This window comes from Tursiops truncatus, chromosome 9 (genome assembly GCF_011762595.2).
Source record: "Tursiops truncatus isolate mTurTru1 chromosome 9, mTurTru1.mat.Y, whole genome shotgun sequence".
NCBI classification, from domain to species: domain Eukaryota; kingdom Metazoa; phylum Chordata; class Mammalia; order Artiodactyla; family Delphinidae; genus Tursiops; species Tursiops truncatus.
This window is the reverse complement of record NC_047042.1, coordinates 83,748,576-83,771,470: the sequence shown is the minus strand read 5'-3', so window position 1 is coordinate 83,771,470 and position 22,895 is coordinate 83,748,576. Positions and strand designations below refer to the sequence as shown.

Sequence of the window (22,895 nt, the reverse complement as noted above, 5' to 3'; positions counted from 1 at the left end):
GGCACTCTCCTCTCATTCTAATTATGCAGAAACCTCAGCTGTTTCCTTTTCCTCCAAGAAAATCAGGTTTTTGTGTTTGATTTGTGTTTGAGTTGTCTAGTTCCTACAAAAGTTGATCCTAAATTTATACTGCAATCATCATTCAGAGGAGGCAAAAGGAAGAAAGCCAAGTGGGAACTCGTTAGGGAAGTGCTAACCAGAACCACAGTGCCCCCTTTGGGACTGGAGATCTTTCTCCAGACAAGGTGGTTGGTGAGGAAACCATTTTGGTGGAATTGGATCTCAAAGGTTTTGTTCATTATCTCCCATTATGGTGAGAGCTAAAAGGGGAAATAACTAGAGGGAAATTTCAAAAGGTATAGAAAGAAAGATGTAGGGATAGAATCTAGAAAAATTCAGTCAGACTTTCTGTGAAAGACTTGCATAGAAAACTGAGTCAGTTATTTTCTACATGAGAAAGATGAGTTAGTAATATACCCATGGAAAGAGAGTTTAGACCGACTGGCCACTTGAAATTATTTATGGACCAAAGATATAATGGGTATGTACAGAAATTAATGAATAGTACATAAATAAAAATCTGAAACCCTCCCTTGATCTACTCATCTCTGCTTTACCCTGAGAGGCAGTGTGGTAAAATGGAAAGTGCACCCAGTGTCAAACGTACCCAGATTCTAGTCTCTGTTCTGTCACTCACTACCTTTGTAACTGAGCTTCAGTTTCTCATCTGTAAAATATTAATAATAGTACCTACCTCATCAGGTTGTTGTGATGATTAAATGAGATAATCCATGGAAAGCAGGTGGAATAATGCCTGTCATAGTAAATACTCAATATATGTTAACTATTGTGGTGGTTGTTATTACATGGTTTGGAATCCTTGCTCTGCCACTTACTAGCCATGAAATCTTGGGCGAATTATGTAACCTTTCCAAGCCTCTGTTTCCTCATCAATAATATGCAATTCTACTTCACAGGATTTCTTTTTTTTTTAAATAAACTTATTTATTTATGTATTTAATTTTGGTTGCGTTGGGTCTTTGTTGCTGCGCGCAGGCTTTCTCTAGTTGCAGTGAGCGGGGGGCTACTCTTTGTTGCGGTGCGTGGGCTTCTCATTGCAGTGGCTTCTCTTGTTGTGGAGCACAGGCTCTAGGTGCATGGGCTTCAGTAGTTGTGGCACATGGGCTTCAATAGTTGTGGCTCGTGGGCTCTAGAGTGCAGGCTCAGTAGTTGTGGCGCACGGGCTTAGTTGCTCCGTGGCGTGTGGGATCTTCCCGGACCAGGGCTCGAACCTGTGTCCCCTGCATTGGCAGGCAGATTCTTAACCACTGCCCCACCAGGGAAGTCCTCACAGGATTTCTATTAGGACTGGAGATAATGTATCTACAGTTAATACAGTGGCGATTCTTAAAAGTGGAAACTGTTATACTTGAGAGCAGACAGATCAGTAAGAAATAATGTTATGTTAGAAAATGATTTCCAAATCATATCACCTTTGTTCAAGTAGGACATCATTTAGGATAGAAAATGAGCTGTGAAGTATATCTGGGACTAGCCAATGAAAGGACATAGTACACAGATGTCAGTTTTGGTACATTAGCAGCTGAATCCAGTTGAAGGTATTTGACATAGGAGAAGATGTCAGGTGTAATAGGACACACATTTTTGAAGATGTATGTGGTAGCCAGCCTCTAATAGAGTCCCAAATGCTCCCTGCCTCCTGGTATTCACATGCTTGTGTCCCTTCTCACACTGTATCATGGTTGGTCTCTGTGACCAATATATTCTGTGAAGTATGTCACTTTTTATATTGAGATATAATTTACACATATAAAAGCCATCCTTTTAAAGTATGATTTGGTGATTTTTAGTATATTCACCAAGTTGTGCAACCATCACCACTAATTCCAGAATATCCCCCAAAGAAGCCCTGTACCCATTAACAGTCTCTTCCCACTTGCTGGTCTCCCCCAGCCACTGGCACCCCAACCTACTTTCCATCCATTGTATAGATAACCACATTTTGTTTATACATTCATGAGTGGATAGACATATGGGCTATTTCTACCTTTTGGCTAAATAGTGCTGCTATGAACTTTATTTTTATTCTTTGTTCATCTATTTTAGTATTTATGACTGTGGATTTTCTAGATTGTGATACTCATTTCTAGCTTTATTGTACTATGACTGGAATCTGTGATATTGCTTTTTACATTGGGTTGATATTTTCTTTGTGGCTAGTACATGGTCAATTTTTTTTTTTTTTTTTTTGCGGTATGTGGGCCTCTCACTGTTGTGGCCTCTCCTGTTGCGGAGCACAGGCTCCGGGCGCGCAGGTTCAGCAGCCATGGCTCACGGGCCCAGCCGCTCCGCGGCATGTGGGATCTTCCCGGACCGGGGCACGAACCCGTGTCCCCTGCATCGGCAGGCGGACTCTCAACCACTGCACCACCAGAGAAGCCCTACATGGTCAATTTTAGAAAATTTTCCTGGGCACTTGAAAACCAGATGTGTGGTTTTCAGGTGTGGAGTTTTTTGTATCCCAATTAGATATACTTAATTATCTTATTTATCTTATTAATTATCTGAGATGTACTTGACTGAAAGCCAGAGGTAGGGTGAGCCTCAAGTTGACTTACCCAGAGGCTACAGCACCAGATCATTTCCCATGATTCTCTTGAGCTAAACCCTCTTGTTTGTCAGTGCTTTGTAAAGATGGCTGAGTAGCGCCAGAACTCACATTCCTACACAACAGCATTCTGAAGACAGATGACTATGTTTCTTTTTTTTGTAGAATGCGGAAATTTTGCCTAGAAGCCCAGCGAATTTTCCAACTCTTTGGCCTAAATTGGGTTATTTGCCCATGTCCATTCCTAAGTAATCACAGGCAAGGGTCATACTGCACAGTGACGGCATAGGCCTGGTTTGCTGAAACCATCACTGGCAGGCCTGACAAGATGGTCCTGATTAGGTTAAAACAATGAGGTGCTAACCCTGAATTCTAGACGGGGTTAATTCCCTCTATCACCATTACCCCCACTCCAAGTGCACCTCATGCTTCTATTCAATGGGGGAGAGGTAAAAGAATTCCTGGGAGGCATCCACAGCTCCCACTACAGTTTTAAAATCTATTGATCTATCATGAGTAGCAAAAATAATTTGTGTGTTCCTCCAGATTTTCTTTGTTTTATTTGGTGTGCAAATGTGCATGACTGTTATGTCATGAATGTGGAATGGCATGTTTATCTCATTTGGTGAACTTTAATTTGTCTTTAATTTGCCATTGTCTGATATTAAGATCTCCACTTTCACAGATGAATGGCTAAAGAAGCTGTGGCACATATATACAGTGGAATATTTGTCAGCCATAAAAAGAAACGAAATTCAGCTATTTGTAGTGAGGTGGATGGACCTAGAGTCTGTCATACAGAGTAAAGTAAATCAGAAAGAGAAAAACAAATACTGTGTGCTAACACATATATATGGAATCTATTTTTAAAAAAAATGGTTCTGATGAACCTAGGGGCAGGACAGGAATAAAGACGCAGATGTAGAGAATGGACTTGAGGACACAGGGACGGGGAAGGGTAAGCTGGGACGAAGTGGGAGAGTAGCATTGACATATATACACTACCAAAGGTAAAACAGATAGCTAGTTGGAAGGAGCTGCATAGCACAGGGAGATCAGCTCGGTGCTTTGTGACCACCTAGAGGGGTGGGACAGGGAGTGTGGGAGGGTGGGAGGGAGACGCAAGAGGGAGGGGATATGGGAATATATGTATACATATAGCTGATTCACTTTGTTATATAGCAGAAACTAACACAACACTGTAAAGCAATTACACTCCAATAAAGATGTTTAAAAAAAAATCTCTGGGGCTTCCCTGGTGGCGCAGTGGTTGCGAGTCCGCCTGCCGATGCAGGGGACACGGGTTCGTGCCCTGGTCCGGGAAGATCCCACATGCCGTGGAGCTGCTAGGCCGTGAGCCATGGTCGCTGAGCCTGCGCGTCCGGAGCGTGTGCTCCGCAACGGGAGAGGCCACAACAGTGAGAAGCCTGCGTACCGCAAAAAAAAAAAAAAATCTCTGCTTTCTCTTTATTTAATTTGCCTTGTATGACTCTTCCTATCCTCTTATTTTTCTAATTGAAGTATAGTTGATTTACAATGTTAATTTCTGCTGTACAGCAGTGATTCAGTTATACATATATACATTCTTTTTTTATATATTTTTTTCCATTATGGTTTATCATAGGATATTGAATATAGTTCTCTGTGCTATACAGTAGGGCTTAGTTGTTCCTATCCTCTTATTTTTGAACTTTCCGCGTCACTTTGTTTTAGTTGTATCCTTTATAAATGGTTTTGCTTTCTGACCCAATGTATTGTTTTCTTATAATAGCAAAATTAATCCCCCAGGTTTTAAATATTGATACAATATACTAAATCTTCTTTTACTTTACAATCAGATTTATATTGGATTCTCACTTGAAAAATGAGGAAATAGGTTTAATTCTACATTTCACTGCACCATCCTCCCCTTCACACTCAAATCTGACTACTCAATATTACTGTTATACTGTTAAATAATATACTAATAGTTCTCATATTAATTTATCAACTCTGAAAGGCATCTACTAACTCATCATAGACCATGAGCAAATTGACATATTTACACTGTCTTCCACAGTTTCTCCTCTTCCATCTCCTGACTTTAGATAAATCATTTTTCTACCTTAAGAGTAAACACTTACCTGCAATTTCTCTCATTTGTTAAATCTTAGTTTTGCATCCAGTGGATTCAATGCCATCAGTTGTTTTTTGCCCCAGAACTTTTCCACTCAACATTTGATTCACAGAAGTTCAACTTCTAATACTTTGTTCGAGAAATACACGAGGAAACTGTATTTGAAAATATCTGCCTTCGAACTTGGATAAAAATTTGGTAAAAATATTCACCACTTTTTTTCACTAAGAATACTGAATATTGCCAGGTAGAAGTATGAGGCCAAACTGATTCTCCTTTAAAAGTGTCTTATTTTTTTTGCCTGATGCCCAGGAGGTTCATTACGCATGTTTAACTTTATATTACACAGAATATGCTAACCAGAATATGTCTTGTGTGTATTAGCATATGTAGTATTTTCTTAAGATATAGTGTGTACCCTCAATCTGTAGATTAACGTCTATTTTAAGACCTAGTCCTTAATTTCATCTTTGAATGTTTTTTTTCTTGTTCTTATGTTCTTTTCTTTTTTCTATGGTCACTAATTTTGAGTATGTTAACTCAGCTCTCTCTTTTCAAAGCTATCATCTTCTATCCAATCTATTTGCATTCTTTGTTCATTTCCACTTAATAGTATTCAATTTTTTAAAGATTTTATCCCATGACCCCAGGTGTGTATATTCAGCAGTATATATTCTACTCATTGCTGATTTAACAGTGATTTTAATTTTCATGATTTTAATTTTTCTCCTCTTTCGCTTTCTAGATCTCTGCTAACTTATTTTTATTTTCCTGTACTGTCCTATCATTTCTTTCTTGAGCCTCTATATATCTTATTTGAACTTACTTTTCATGGAGATCATTTCCTCATTAAATTATTTGATTTCATAAACAATTCTTTGATCGCAAGTTTTACTGGATCATGAGGTAATTTTTCTAGTGTGTGTATTTTTTCCTGTCTTTTATTTATCATGGCTCTTTTCTTTTTTTCTCGTGCATTTTTACATAGGTTCCATTGTGGGGGTTTGTTTTGTTTTGTTTTATTGTTCTTGTTTGTTTGGTTGGTTTTTTGGTAGTTGTTACCCATCTTGAAGTGAAGGGAATTATTATCGGTCCAGCTATTTGGAGAAGGATAGTATAGGGGCGGGTCCAGGGGCAAGAATTGGAATACGCAGGAGCTTGAGTGTTTGTTTGTTTTCGTAAGTATACAATTCAACTTTTTTTTTTAGTAAATTTATTGATATATCAATTTAACTATCACCTAATTTATAATATTTCCATCAGCCCCCAAATTCCCTTATGCCTATTTGAAGTAAATCCTCACTTTCAGTCTCTACAGATTTGCCCTTTCTGGACATTTTATATAGATGGAATAATAATTATGTGATATTTTATGTCTATTTTTTCACTTAGCATAATATTTTTGAGATTACCCATGTTGTAGCATTTATCAATAGTTCATTCCCTTTTATTGCTGAGTAATATACGAATATGTACACTTATTTATCCATTCACCAGTTGATTAACATTTGGATTGTTTCCAGTTTTTGTCTATTGTAAATTATACTGCTATGAACATTCACTTAAAATCTTTGAGTAGACATATATTTACATTTATGGTAGACAGATATGTAGGAGTACAATTGCTTCATTGTATCGTAAGTTTACACCTAACTTTTTCTTTTTTTAATAAATTTTATTTATTTATTTATTTATTTATTTATTTATTTTTGGCTGCATTGGGTCTTCATTGCAGTGTGCAGACTTCTCATTGCAGTGACTTCTCTTGTTGCGGAGCACAGGCTCTAGGTGCGCAGGCTTCAGTAGTTGTGGCTCGCGGGATCTAGAGCGCAGGCTCAGTAGTTGCAGCACACAGGCTTAGTTGCTCTGCGGCCTGTGGGATCTTCCTGGACCAGGGCTCAAACCTGTGTCTCCTGCACTGGCAGGAGGATTCTTAACCACTGCGCCACCAGGGAAGTCCTACACCTAACTTTTTAAGAAACTGCCAAAACGTTTTCCCAAGTGGCTGGACCATTTTACATTCCCACTAGCAACGTATGAGGTTACTGTTTATCCACATCCTCACCAACACTTGGTATTGTTTTATTTTTAATTATAGCGTTCCAATAGGCATGTAATAGTGTCTCATTGTAGTCTTAAATTGCATTTCCCTAAGGTGTTGGGCATCTCTTCATTTGCTTATTAGCTATTCATATTTTTTTTTGGTGAAATGGGTATTCAAATCTATTGCCTATTATTTAATTGTATGTTTGTCTTATGGAGTTAAAGGAGCTCTTTATATATTCTGGATATAAGTCCTTTATCAGATATGTGATTTGCAAATATTTTTACCAGTTTGTGGTTTGACTTTTAATTTACTTAATGTTATCTTTTGAAGAGCAACAGTCTTAAATTTTGATGAAGTCTATTTGATCAATTTGTTCTGTAATGGATCATGGTTTGGGTATCATATCATATTAAGCAAAGAAATCTTTGCTGAATCCAAGGTCACAAAGATTTTCTTCAATGTGTTCTTCTAGAATTTTATAGTTTCAGTTCTTATATTTAGCTCTGTCATCTCATTTTAAGTTGACTTCTGTGTGCTGTGGGTTAAGAGTGTTTTTCTCTTTTCCCTCGGGACCACTTGTTGAAAAAACTATTCTTTCCCCTATTCTGTTGCCTGGGCACCTTTGTGGAAAATCAATTAACCATAATATAAGGATTTATTTCTTAATTCTGACTCTCAACCCTGCTTCATTGATATCTATATCCTTACACTAAAACCACCCAAGCTGTCCCTTTATAGTAAGTTTTAAAATCAAGTACATAAAATCGTGTTCTTACTTTACAAAATCGTTTTGGCTATTTCAGGCTCTTTGCATTCCATAATACATTTTGGGAACAGCTTGCCAATTTCTATTAGAATGCTTCCTAGGATTTGGATAGGGATTGCATTGAACCTATAGATCATTTGGGGGACAATTGCCACCTGTTAATTCTGAGTCTTCCAATTCATGAACATAAAATGTCTCTCCACTTGTGTAGTTCTTCTTTCTTATCTTAGCAGTGCTTTCTAATTTTCAGTGTACTTGTCTTTTATTAAATTTATTCCTATGCATTTTATTCATTTCAATACTACTGTGAAAAGAATTTTTAAATTTTGGTTTTGGATTATTTGTTGCTGACATATAGAAATACAATTGATTTTTATCTTGATCTTGTATTCTGCATACATGCTAAACTCACTTATTAGTTCTAGCAAGTTTTTTTGTTGACCCTTTAGGATTTTCTCCATATAGGATTATGTCATCTGGGAATAAAGACTCTAACATCTTCCTTTCAACCTGTATGCCTTTAAATTTATTTTTCTGGCGTTATTCCATTTCTCCAGTACAATGTTGAATAGGGGTGGCGAGAGCAGATGTTCTTGCCTTATCTCTTATATTAGAGAGAAAGCATTCATTCTTTCATCATTAAAAATAATGCTAGCTGTAGCTTTTTTGTAGATGCCTGTTTTATAAGGCTGAGGATGTTCCCCTCTATTCCTATTTTGTTGAGAGTTTTTATCATAAATAGTTTTTGGCTTTTGTCAAATGTTTGTTTTTTTGTTTCTATTTAAGTGATTATGTGGGTTTTGTCCTCTGTTCTATTAGTATAGTGTATTATTACATAAATTGATTTTTGGATGTTAGATCCACCTTCATTCCTGGAATAAATCACACCTGGTCATGGTGTATAATACTTTTCATAGGTTTTTGGATTTGGTTTGCTAATATTTTGTTAAGGAATTTTATGTCTGTTTTAATTAAGGATATTGTTCTGTGGTTTTCTTTTCTTATCATGTCTTTTTCTGACTTTGTTATTGAGGTAATACTAGACTCAGAATGTGTTGGAAAGTGTTTCCTCCTCCTCTATTTGCTGAAAGAGTTTGTATGAGATTGACATTATTCCATCTTTAGATATTTGATAGAATCCACCAGCGAAGCCATCTGGGCCTAAGCTTTGTTTGTAGGAAGATTTTTAATTACAAATTTAGTATCTTTGTTATAGGTCTGTTCAGCCTTTCTGTTTATCTGTTAGTCAATTTTGATAGTTTGTGTCCTTCTAGAAATTTACCATTTCATGAAATTAAGTTATCTAATTGTTGGTACAAAGTTGTCCAGAACATTCTCTTATAATCCTTGTTATTTTTGTAGGGTTGACATTGGTGATTCTTTTTTTAAACTCCTGATTTTGGTAATCTTGGTCTTTTTTTTTTTTTTCTTAGTCTAGCTAAAGTTTATCAATTTTGTTGAGCTTTTCAAAGAAACAACTTTTGTATCTACTGATTTTTTTCTAATTTTTTTTTCTGTTTCACTGATCTCCACTCAAATCTTTATTATATATATCCTTATGCTTGCTTTAGGTTGACTTTACTTGTCTTTTTCCAGTTTACTAAAATTGAAGCTTAGATTATTGATTTGAGACCTTCTTTTTTAATACAGGTGTTTAAAGTTACCAATTTCCTCCAGATATTAATATAGCTAGCTATTCCAGCTTTCTTATGATTCCTGTTTGCATAGTATATATTTTTCTATTATATTTCTTTCAAGCCATTTGTGTCTTTGAATCTGAAGTGTGATTTTATAGTCAGAACATAGTTACATCTTGCTATTTTATCCATTCTGACAATACCTGCCTTTTGACTGGAGTATTTAGTTCATTCACATTTAATGTAATTATTGATGTGGTTGGATTTACACCTGGTATTTTTCTATTTGTTATCTGCATGTCTAAACCTTTTTTGTTACTCTGTTCCTCCTTATTGTCTTCTTTTATGTTAAGTAAAAATCTTAGCGTACCCTTTTAATTGTTCTGTTGATTTAACTATACATTTTGAATTATCTTCTTAGTGGTTTCTGTAGGGATTACAGTATGCATTTTAATTGATCACAATCTACTTCAGATTAATATTTAGGTTATTCTTGTAAAACAGAAACTTTGCTACACTATAGCTCCATTTCCTTCTCCCTCCTTACATCTGTATATCTATAGATGCTGTTTATATATTTATATTTAATATGTTTACATTTTATGTATTTATATTTATAGTTTATAACATATATAGATATAGATATAGCATATAAATATGCTATTACATCTATATATGTTATAAACCCCAAAACACAATGTTAGTTATTGCTTTAAACAATCTTATGTCTCTTAAATAATGAGAAAAAAAGAAAAAGAAAAATTTATACAATTATTTACATTTACCCACAGACTTATCACTTTTTGTGTTCTTCATTCCTTCCTTTGGATTTGAATTTCTGTCTGGCATCATTTCTTTTCAGCTTGAAGGACTTCCTTAGTATTAGTATAAGGCAGTTCTAATATCAATTCTCTCAGGCTCTGTTTATCTGGGAATCACTTTATTTCATTTTCAGTTTTGAAGGACACTATGGTGATTAATTTTATGTGTCAACTTGACTGTGCCATGAAATGCCCAGATTAAACATTATTTCTGAGTCTGTGAGGATGTTTCCAGATGAAGTTAGCATTTGAATTGGTGGGCTCACTAAGGTAGATTGCCTTCCCCAATGTGGGTGGGTATCCTTTAATCCACTGAAAGCCCAAACAGAACAAAAGGTAGAGAAAGGAAGAACTCACCCCTCTTTCTTCCTGCCTGCCTGCTGAGCTGGGACATTGGTCTTCTCCTGCCCTTTGACTGGGATTTTCACCATTGGCTCTCCAGGTTCTCACTCAGACTGGAATTATACCATCAGCTTTCCTGGGCCTCCAGCTTGCTTTTGGTATATCATGGGACTTCTCAACCTCCGTTACTGAGTGAGCCAATTCCTCATAATAAATGTCTCTAGATATAGATATATATAGATATAGATATAGATATAGATATAGATATATAGAGCTCTGTGTCTCTCTAGCTCTCTCTCTGTGGCACTTATAATGTACCACTTCAATGAGTTCCTTTCATACCTGGTACTCAGATGAAGCAGGCATGCTTACCAGAATCTACCCACACTAATTAAAACAAGTGCATGACTTAAAAGAAAAAAAAGATCTTGTAGTTCCAATGGATATCATGGCAGGTAAGTTCTTCCATCAGACAGACCCATGCAGGCCCTTTCAAAAAGGCATCTCTTTATCTTGACATTGCCAGCTGAAATGTGTAATGAAGAGAACTTCTCCTTGACCACAGAACTGAAAAATTATTGAAGAGTTAGCCTGGCACTGATTGTAACAGAAACCACAGTGTCCTCGGATTTACAGATATATTATTTAGAATTTACATAAAAGAGCTGCAGAATGCTTTCTTTTAGTAAGAAGATTCCAAAGACCTGTTGCGTGCATATTATTATTATTTTTAGTATTGACACTGGCAGTGCAATACTAGCGTACTTTAAGGGTTAAAAACGTCACGTAAACACTTCTCGATATCAGAGCTAGGTGATATAGATTAGACAGCAACAAAGTGCCTGCATTCAGATCATGCCAGTTCAAACTCAGCCTTGGATTTGGCTCTATGTGTTTCATAAACTTGCCTTGCCTGAATATAAACAGAGTACCAGGCAGCAGTGAAATTTCCACACCATTTTCCCTCTTTTTGTTCCATTTACATCAAGAAGCATTTATTTTTCCCTGCAGGCACATATTTATGTGTTCTGCTCAGCAGGGGAAGCTCACACTACCAGAGTGAGTTTATTTTAAACATGCAAATGATGCTTGTATATGTATAGAAAGAGAACTACCTAATAATCACATCAAGGAGGAGAATTGGGGTAGATACTGACTGAGCATAGTGCCTGCATTGAAAGCATGAGGGCTCTTACTAGGTGAAGAGAAACTCTCGTAACCTCAAGTCAAGTTGTAGGGGAAGGAACTTGAGAGAGTATTGTTTCCAGTTAAAAATGCCTTAGTTACCTTCCCTGGAGTAATATTAGTGCTGAATTTGCTCCCCTACCTGGCTCACCTGCGTGCCACTATTGTGCTTATAATACGAGGCTTCAACTTTAGGACTGCCTTTCTATCCGCCAATGACCACCATGAGTCGTTCAGGATGGGATGACAATTTAAAGCTATATATATACGATTTATAATATTATATTAGTTTCAAGTGTACAACACAGTGATTCAAAATTTTTATAGATTATACTTCATTTCAAGTTATTATCAAATATTGGCTATATTCCCTGTGCTATACAATATATCTTCATAGCTTAATTATTTTATACATAGTAGTTTGTACCTCTTAATCCCATACCCCTACGTTTCCCCTCCCTCTTCCCTCTCCACATTGATAACCACTAGTTTGTTATCTATATCTGTGAGTCCTTTCATGTTATATTCATTCATTCTATTTTTTAGATAACATACAGTATTGCCTTTCTCTGTCTGACTTATTTCACTAAGCATAATATTCTCTAGGTCCATCCATGTTGTTGCAAATGGCAAATTTTCATTCTTTTTTATGGCTGAGTAGTATTCTACTGTATGTATATACCACTTCTTCTTTATCCATTCATCTGTTGATGGACACTTAGATTGCTTCCATATCTTGGTTACTGTAAATAGTGCTGCTATGAACATTGGGGTGCAAGTATCTTTTTGAATTAGAGTTTTTGTTTTCTTTGGATTTATACCCAAGGAGTGGGATTGCTGGATCATATGGTAGTTCTATTTTTGGTTTTCTTAGGAAACTCCATACCACAGTTGCTGCACCAATTTACCAAAAGTGTACGTGGGTTCCCTTTTCTCCACATCCCTGCCAACATTTTTATTTGTGGTCTTATTGATTATAGCCATTCTGACAGATGTGAGGTGATATCTCATTGTGGTTTTGATTTGCATTTCTCTGATGATTAGCAATGTTGAGCATCTTTTCATGTGCCTATTGGCCATCTGTATGTCTTCTTTGGGAAAATGTCTTTTCAGTCCTTTTTCCCATTTTTTAGCGGTTGTTTGTCTTTTTGATATTCAGTTGTATGAGCTGTTTATATATTTTGGATATTAACCCCTTATCGGTGATATCATTTGCAAATATTTTCTCCCATTCAGTAGGCTTTTTGTTTTGTCAATGGTTTCCTTTGCTGTGCAAAAGCCTTTAAGTTTAATTTGGTCCCATTTGTTTATTTTTGCTTTTGTTTCCTTTGCCTTAGGAGACAGATCTAAAAAAAATATTGCTATGACTATGTCAAAGAGTGTTGAAATCAATATTTTTAAAGTAACTCAAATAAATCTAGTCTTAATGTATGTTGGCTGGGCCATGGGCCCAGATATAGCAACTTAATCCATCTTCCCAGATGGGAGTCAGGTTGAGAACCTGACTACCTTTCTAGTATCCTCTGGCTGTGAGCTGACTTTGAATGTGAAAACTCCTAAAGGGTTTATGATTTAGTTAAAATTTATGAGCTTTTTCTTTGCCTTAGTTTTCTATCTTAAGTTTCCTAATATATTCAACAATAACTATAATGTGGGGTTAAACTCAGTTATTTTGGTATGGAATATTCTATTCTCAATAAAAAGAAGCCTCTAGATTTATGGGTATCTTGCTTTGACAGAAGTCCATCTAGTGTTACAACAACGTAGCTACTATTTTCTTTGAAATACTGTGTTTTTCCTTAGTTCCCCCTGCACTTTGAGGCTAGTAAGGGAGTACAAAAGTTGTTAGGCACTAAAATGTATTTATTTGATTTATTCCCTGACCCATTCTCCCTGACAATGGAAACAGACCATCTCCAATAAGGAATTAAATCATTCAAATATGTCTTCGTAACTGCAGATGAATTAGCTCTTTTATAATAAGCTGCATCTATATATCTGGAAAATATAGAGTCACTACTTTGGGAAACTGAAAGAAAACCCATTAGAAAGTTTGGGAAAGGACACAGCTGTCTACCCAGGATTCTTTACACTGTGAACATAAAATAAGGCATGAGAGGTAAAAGTCTTGAGAAAGGTGCTTAATACGTAGGGCAAAACAAATGTTTTCTAGCTGATTTATTATCTCCCCTTCTCTCACAAGCAGCAAAGAGCACCAATATAAACTGTAAAATGGAGAATAATCTGAAGGGCCACCAGACAACCATCTGTTATATGACCCAAATTATTTACTGCAGTGGTTCTCAAAGTGTGTCCCTGGACCAGCAACATCAGCATCACCTGGAAACATGCCAGATCCTCAGGCCTTACCTCAGACCTACTTCTGGTGTGTTTTCCAATACCACCAAACAATCCTCCAATTCTAGGGGACACAGACTGTGTGTCCTATAAATTTACCTCAATTCTGACACCATCTACCTAGAGACACTGTCAGACTCCACGGGTTAAGGGCTCAGTCCAGACTTCAGACACCGATTAGACACCAATTACAAGTCCAGGTTGTCACCTGTGCTTCTGACCAACTGGCTATAAATCTGAGTTCCTGCAACCCCCTCCTTGGGTTTGATAATTGCCTCGAATGGCTCACAAAGCCCAGGGAAACATTTTCTTACATTTACTGGTTTATTATAAAGGATATTATATAGGATGCAGATGAACATCCAGATGAAGGGGTACACAGGCGAGGTCTGAGAGGGTCCCTAATGCAGAGCTTCTGTCCCATGGAGTTGGGGTGCACCTCCCTCCTAGCATGTGGATGGGTCCACCAGTCTGGAAGCTCATCAAATCTTCTTGTTCAAGAGTTTGTATGCAGCTTAATCTGTAGCTCCTCCCCCCACCCGTACTTCCCAGAGGTCAGTGGATGGGGCTGAAAGTTCCAGCCCTCTAATTGCTTGATCTTTCTGGTGACCAACCCCATCCTGAGGCTACGTAGGGGCCCCATCCTATCACCTCACTAGCATAAATGCTGGTGTACTCAACAGGGGCTCCTTACAAAAAACGCAAGACACTCCTACCGCTCAGGAAACTCCAGGGGTTTTAGGAGCTCTGTGCCAGGAACTAGGGACAATGACCACATATGTCTCTTATTATACCACATACTGAATCAGAAACTCTGGGGATGGGCCCAGCAGTCCTTGTCCTAACAAGTTCTCTAGATGACCCCATTGCTCACTAAAGTTTGGGTACCACTGCTCTACGATATTTTTTTTCTAATTCTGGGGCCTGGGTTTGTAAATTTGCCACATCTCAAAAAGACAGCAGTGGGAAAGTCAGTTTTAATAGAAAAACCATTTCAAACAGAGGAAATAACAGAATAAAGACTGAAGGCCATTGGCTTGCTGCAGAATAAGCTAATGCATTTACTTTTAGACCTCATCAGTTATTTTTTATTTATTTCCTTTCAATCCCAATATCTTGGAATTAGGTTTTATTGTACCAAAAAGGGCTAATATTCACCCAGAATGTACTAGAACATCATACAAGTCAGCATCTGGTATGACTGGCTGCTGCTCATACCGTACAAGGCTTTAAATAAATCTCTTCAAAAGGCACATGGTAGAAAACACAAACACATGGAATAACTGTTCTTAGAACTACATTCGCGATTAATGGAAACACACGGAATAACTGTTCTTAGAACTACATTCGCAATTAATAGAAAATACAACTGAAAGAACATAATATGAATGTATCAGGGCAGGATCTCGGCAGAAAGAAGAATTCACTCCAGATGGTTCAAATGAAGAGACCGGAGTGAGGGGGAGATTTTAGAGGGGTGGGCAGGGTTACAGGAACAAATGAAGCAAAGCCAGGGCCCCAGAGACTAGCAGCAGCATGGAGCCACTAGAATCCCTCGGAAGGAAGAGACAAAGGGAGAAAACAATGTCACTGGGGAAGAAGTTCACCCAGTGGGAAATGTTTTCATGGAAGGATCCACTTACTGCCCAAGATGTGACTCCAAAGCAAGGAAGGAAGGGGGAAGAAGTATCCAGACTTTTCCCTCCTGCCCCACAATCTCTTGCTTCCCATTTGCCAAAGTCAACCAGAAGCTGTTGCAGAGGAGCTTGGTGATGCAATCACAGAGTCCAGCTCTCAGGTCATGGTGCAAAGCAGAGAAGAAAGAGAATAAATGGGTGCAGTGAGGTAATAATGAGAAAAACAGACCAGTTAGGACTCTGAGACTTTGACTCTCATTTAATTCTATTTTTATGGGAATCAGTACATTATTTCTCTTTTAGGACAGATAAGTTTAATGCTGAACTCCCATTTTTATAAGGTCTTTAAATAAGTATTTACTGTCTCAATGTTGCATTAACTCTAAAGGTATCAGCAGCTATCACCAAATTAATAACCAGAATTATCACGGATTTTTAGGACTTTTGATCCAGAAATGTCATTGGAACAATTTGTGTAGGTAAACAGCTTTAAAACACTGTTGATATTCCACAAGAACTACTCAAAAGACATTAGCATACTTTAATTAACTTTTTTTTTTTTTTTTTTTTTTTGCGGTACGCGGGCCTCTCACTGCTGTGGCCTCTCCCGTTGCGGAGCACAGGCTCCGGACGCGCAGGCTCAGCGGCCATGGCTCACGGGCCCAGCCGCTCCGCGGCATGTGGGATCTTCCCGGACCGGGGCACGAACCCATGTCCACTGCATCGGCAGGCGGACTCTCAACCACTGCGCCACCAGGGAAGCCCAATTAACATGTTTTGGTAGTAAAATTATATTTAAATTACATTTTGTTATCCTCCTAATAACTTTACAAGTAATTTTCAGACACATTTGAAACCCTGCCAAAGTTTTATTTAATATAAAACAACCAAAGAATTTCACAACATTTATGGAAAGTTTTGATTAACACCCAAATTTCCAAAGCACATCAAGCTCCAGTTTTGCATTCTGTGGTGAATGTGTAATCAGTGGAGGGGGAGGGACACAGAGTCACCTTATTATAGTTGTCTTTGCTTTATGGATGAGGACAAACCAGACTCCTGAGTTAGGGCAGACTCAGTGGTGGGCTGCGGCTGGCTGATACTGGCCCAAGAGGGTCACTGCTTTGTATCTCTTATCAACTCTGTGCAGTGACTTCACATTGGTAGTTCGAAACCTGCCATGATGGGAGTATCTATGGAGTTACCACAGAAATCGACAAGTACAAATAAGGGCTTCCTCCCTCCCTCTCTCCCTCCCTCCCTCCCTCCCTTCCTCCCTTCCTTCCTTCCTTCCTTCCTCCTTCTCCTCCATTTATTCATTCATTCATTCATCCATCCATTTATTTATTTAAGCACAGAGGCCCACCAGGTTCAGCTTCTGGCTAGGACCTGGTTGAGGCCTCTAATTTATTTTTGCTGCCTGGGATTTGCGGGGGATAGCCCCTGCCTATATAATTCCCATTTGAAATAGTTTATTCAATATTAAAATCTTTGTTTGGGGTGATAATACTGGAAGTTTCCACCTCGTATACCAGTTAGTACCTGCATTGCGATGGGGGAGACACCGCCGTCTGGGGCCTTCAGTGTCACTCTACTCTAGGCCTTTAAACTCTCCAGCTCCGGGAGAGGAAGCCTCTTTGAGGACACTGGCCCCCCTCCGGTTTGCCTAGGAGGAGAGCTGAGCCAACTCCTAGCGACTTTCCCGTGAGCCAGCATCCCCCTCCTCCACTTGGGATCCGCCTCTGTCTCACCAACCATCTTCTACTTCCTGTTTCTTTCGGTGTCCCCTGCAGCATGCCTAGGCCCCTCCAGGGACCTGCTAATTGAGGTCCTGATTTTGCTCCTTTTAATAATATGCACTTTTTCTTTGATTAGTACCATCCCTTTCCCTTCTCCTCACACACTCCTTTTACTAAAGGAAGGAGGTGGAGTGAAATTCAGCTCATCCCTCCCCCGCTCTCAGTTCAGAAGCTATATAAGCCGTGGCCACCAGCCAAGATCCCAAATTAACCTAAACCATAATTTTTCTCCTAATACTTGAAGGGTTGGCAAGTTCTGGGCATAATGCCAGATGCTTTCTATCCCAGGCTATGAAGACCATCACTACCTACATAAAATTGTACCTGAAACAGAAAAGTCAGCTAAGTCAGCTTTTTAACCCTTTAGTGACATTTTCTTCAAGCCATTGGGATTTACTATCCTTGGGAGCTATGGAGCACCCTCATAACAATGACGTTTCTATTCAACACTTTCTTATTTGTATTTAACTCAAATATTACATGGTTTTACCAGACTCACATAACAGGCAAATAGAAGTTTAAAGAACAAATTACTTTCTGTACTCTTGACCAAGAGAAGGTCTATGTCTGGGTGAACATGAGCAACGGCCCACCTCTGCAAGTTAGTTTCCCCATTTGCAAAATGGGAACCACAGTGGTGCCCACCCAGTGAGGCTCAGGTAAGACCTAAAATAAAGCTTGCACAGAGCAAGCCTCCAAGCATATTCATCGTCTTCTTCATTATTACTGTTAGTGTGAAAGTCCATGTATCTCCTTCCATCTAAATTTTAACTTACTTTGAGTACATAGGATCTTTCTGAGTTCAAAAATAGAACTCTGGGAATTCCCTGGCAGTCCAGTGATTAGGACTCCATGCTCTCACTGCTAACGGCCCAGGTTCGATTCCTGGTCGGGGAACTAGGATCCCAAAAGCTGCGTGGCCAAAACAAAACAAAACAAAAAACCTCACAATAGAACTCAAGGGCTTCACTGGTGGCGCAGTGGTTGAGAGTCCGCCTGCCGATTCAGGGGACGCAGGTTCGTGCCCCGGTCCGGGAGGATTCCACATGCCGCGGAGCGGCTGGGCCCGTAAGCCATGGCCGCTGAGCCTGCGCGTCCGGAGCCTGTGCTCCGCAACGGGAGAGGCCACAGCAGTGAGAGGCCCGCATACCGCAAAAAAAAAGAATTACTCAAATTTTTCAAAAACTCAATGTTTTTAAATTTTTCTATCTAGAGTAGTTTGGGGGTTTTGTTGTTATTTAGTTTTCTTCTGTGAAGAGAAATAATATAAAGGGACAACACGATTAATTAAAAGTAATTTTCTTATTACTGTTTGGTAAAGGCCTATTGTGCATATAAAAGTTGTTTGGGGACATGATCCAGTCTGCTTTTCTAGGTAGAGTTCCAAACACATTGAAGAAATTGCCACCTGAGAACCAGGGAGAAGGGTCACGAGTTTAATGTGGGGTAGAGAGAAACATAGCCATGGAGAGGATTTTATAATGAGACAAAATTTATCACTCTTGATTCTGGTCTTGTCCTCCCTCTGTAGGATTCTCTTTTTCTCATAGCAAAATAACATAAATGGTTTGGTGTAATCAGAGAGAGCTCTCAAAGCAGAATATGCAGAGGCTGGGGGAGGGAGGGATGTTTCTCTCACTGAGGAATGCACTTTATTGGTAGTGCTTCATCTAGTACCCATTTTATTATCCTGCAAAATCTAGTGTATTATTTTGTAAACATTTAAAATTCCTCGAAGTATTTATGCACTTAACAAAAAATAAAAAACAAAGAAATATGAAAATAAGAGCTCCACAGATACTTAAATGTTGATTACAACTTACATTTTTCAACATCTAATATATCAGATTCTTGTAAATGCTTTAACACCCTTTAAGAATAGGTATAGAGCAACACAATAATTACAGAACAGATGCATTCATGTACGCTGTCACTGGTTATACAAGTGTTAATATTGTCCTTATCTCTTTACTCCAATAGGGAGATTTGTATCGTAAAAGCCTGGAATGTTACTCACCTGAACTCTCATCTTCTCAAATCTAAAACCTTGGCATCCATCCAATTTTACTTGCTGGATTAGGGTTCTTAATCATTTAAGACCTTTTCGTGTTTTAAAGCTGAAATGAGGATTACTAGTTCATCTCTATTTTTATTATAAGTAATGCATTTAGTTACAGAATAATCGAAGGCTTGCGACTCCTAAGCCTTTCAGATAGAAGCAGATTTGCCTGAATTTAATAATCTAGTAAGGAGAATTATCATTTAGAATTATCCTGGATAAAGAAATACCAATTAGCCAAGTAAAAGTTGCTGGTGTGACTGTGCCCGTGTCTCATACTCAGGGCTCTTATTCCCTCTTTTTTCTTAATCTTTCTTCCCCCCAAATCAAACTCTACTAAGAGTATAATTCTTGACTATAAGCGAGATTAGAATATGAAGGTATAGAATGTGCTTTGGAACAACTTCTTCCCTTCACCATACAGATGGCACCCTCAACATGCTACAATTCCTGTTCCCAGGAAGGACGGTCCCTCTTTGGAGATCTGGGCTTATACGTACCTAACCTCAGCCTATAAAGATCATCTTGCCAAACTCCTGATGAAATGGCCTGTTTGAAGCAGAGGGGGCTATTACCCAGGATGCAAATGAACCAGGTGTGCTTTTCAGGAACTACCAGAACAACCAGAAACTAAAGTGACCAGGATCACAGGGTCTGGACAGATGCTGGTGCAGGGCAACTCTCTCTGGCAGGTGGACCCAAACAGAGCTTTTAACTGCTGACCATGAGTGGGTGGGGAACCACTCCTCACCCACTCTGCCAGCTGTTGCAGAATCCAGACTGTACTCGAACATGCAAATGAGTATATCATCTGGGGTTATTTACAAGAGCAAAAGAAGGCCTTCCTTTGGTGAGAGGATTCCAAAGAGTGATTAAACACATCACCGTTAGTAATGAAAGAACAGTGTACTTTAAGGGTGAAGAACCCATAAAAACATTTTTGGCTATCAATGCAGATGTGAAGACTTTTTGCTTTTAGATAAAAACTACTGAAATGGAAATTTTCAGGACAAAATGGAACAGCGGGCAAGGATCACCAACTTTGAGGAAAATATGCAACCTGGAAGGAAATGACCAGAATTAACAGGAAAAAAGTACCCAGAAGAAACAAATAATAAAGTGAAAAATCTAGAACTGGAAAAGAACATCTGGCATTTCAGAGAGATTGAGGGGATATTTAATCCATGAAACAAAAAAAGGATCCCATAAAAAAGAGACATCAGAGAACATGAAAGAACATTCAGTAAATAAAAATGTGATTGTCAAAAAAAGAAAGTGGATATATGTATAGGTATAACTGATTCACTTTGCTGTACACCTGAAACCAACACAACATTGTAAATCAACTATGCTCCAATAAAAATTTTTTTTAAAATGTGATTGTCAAAATGGAAAAAAAAATCAGTGTAAAACATGAAAAGTTCTAAGCAAAAGTAAAAAGTTCTAAGCAAAAGTAAAACAAAAAGTCAAGAAACTGGAACATGTGAAAAGAAAACCAGTAAAAAGCATCAAGATGAGTTAGGGGGCTTCCCTGGTGGCACAGTGGTTGAGGGTCCACCTGGCGATGCGGGGGACGTGGGTTCGTGCCCCGGTCCGGGAGGATCTCACGTGCCGCGGAGCGGCTGGGCCCGTGGGCCATGGTCGCTGGGCCTGCGCGTCCGGAGCCTGTGCTCCGCGGCAGGAGCGGCCGCGGCAGTGAAAGGCCTAAGTACCGCAAAAAAAAAAAAAAAAAAGAGTTAGGGAGGCCCACATTTGACAAATAATATTCTAATAAGAGAGAGCAGAGAAAGGGAAGGAAGGAGAACCTTAAAAACCACAAAACAAATAACAAAGGAAACAGTTTCCCCAGACAGAAGGATATTGGACTTCATGTTGGAAGGACTCACCAAGTGTGCTTAACCAAAAAGCACCCAGGCTAAGACTGATCTCACGTCACTAGTCCAAACTGGCATTCCCTACTGTGTCCTCCCTCCCCAGATGCAAGGCCTCTCTAGGTTTTCAAAATAGAATCCCACCACACACAGAAAAACTAACAATAAGAAACTATTTTAAAACTATATATATATAAAATATAATATATATATGGTATATATATATAGTTTATATATATAACATATATATACATACATAAAATTCTAAAGTGCCTTGAAAAGATGTACAGAGTACAGTGGGAAGAGAATTGAGGGCATGTGTGGCTGAAATTCAGATACAACTTTCCTGAATGAACCATGGCATGGGAAGCACCATGGAAAACCAATCACTTACCAACAGACCAATTACTGTAATACAGGCTCGAGAACTAGATATTTCTGAAATAAAGCCTATGGCTGCTTTTACAATTTTATACCAGAAAGCATACTCTTACAACAGCTCCACAATGTTCTCAAAAGTTTCAATTATTAAGACTCATCATCCCCGTTTCATACCATGTAGCTGTTATCACTCTGACATTTCCTTGTTTACTGCTTGTTTCTTTGTGTGTTGCAGGTTCCACAAAAGCTGGGGCTTTGCATGTCTTGTCCATTTCTCTATTCCCACTGCCTAAAACTGTGCCTGGCACACTGTAGGTGCAATCTTAATGTTGAATGAACAAAACTTCCTGGGATGCAGTTTTCTCTGTGCCTCAGGAGACTCTTACAGTCCAGCCTGTCATAGTTGGTGTTGATAATGAAGGTTCTCCTCAATGCTCATCCTGGGTCCCAATTCAAGGACTTCTAAAGAGAGCTTCTTTCAAAAAATGTCTTTCCTGGGACTTCCCTGGTGGCACAGTGGTTAAGAATCTGTCTGCCAATGCAGGGGACACGGGTTTGATGCCTGGTCCGGGAAGATCCCAAATGCTGTGGAGCAACTGGGCCCGTGTGCCACAACTACTGAAGCCCGTGCGCCTAGAGCCTGTGCTCCACAACAAGAGAAGCCACTGCAGTGAGAAGCCCGCGCACCGCAACGAGGAGTGGCCCCCACTTGCCGCAACTAGAGAAAGCCTGCGCGCAGCAATAAAGACTCAACACAGCCAAAAATAAACAAATAAAACAAATAACTTTTAAAAAAAAGTCTTTCCTGTTGTTGTCAACCCCATTAGCATAGGTACAAAAAGTAAATGTGGAAAAGGCAATATTTGTTGTGACAAAACATAAATGTCCATCAGTGGGGAATGGAGAAATGTTGGGATTTGAGGTGGGCAAAAAATGATACTGCTCTCTCCCTCTTGAGAGAGAAGTTTTTTCTTTTTCTTTTCTTTTAAGGAAAAGTCATAATTCAAAGTCCACATTGAGCTTCTCTGGGGAATGTGACTGAAATGTGAGGCCACAGGTGAGCCTTCTTGTCTCCACTCTCCAAGAGTGGCCCACCTAGGACTTCAGTCTCATGCCTGCTGGAGCAGAGGCCCCCTGGTAGGTTCAATGGGGGAGGAGGCCACATGTGAGCATCTCCCAGGCCAGCCCAGAAAGGGTGAGGCCGCTTATGCCCAGTGAGATAAACCACTCTGAGTCTCATCAGTGAG

General features: G+C 38.9%; 1 long non-coding RNA gene across 1 annotated transcript in view; it reads left to right on the top strand.

The window, feature by feature from the left end:
• The window catches only part of LOC141279573 (uncharacterized), a 63,081-nt gene extending 40,635 nt beyond the window's left edge, over positions 1-22,446 (top strand). Inside the window, exon 3 of the long non-coding RNA XR_012334074.1 lies at positions 22,193-22,446. This is a non-coding gene — a long non-coding RNA (uncharacterized lncRNA). The remainder of the gene's footprint in view (positions 1-22,192) is intronic.
• The last annotated feature ends 449 nt before the right edge of the window (positions 22,447-22,895 follow it).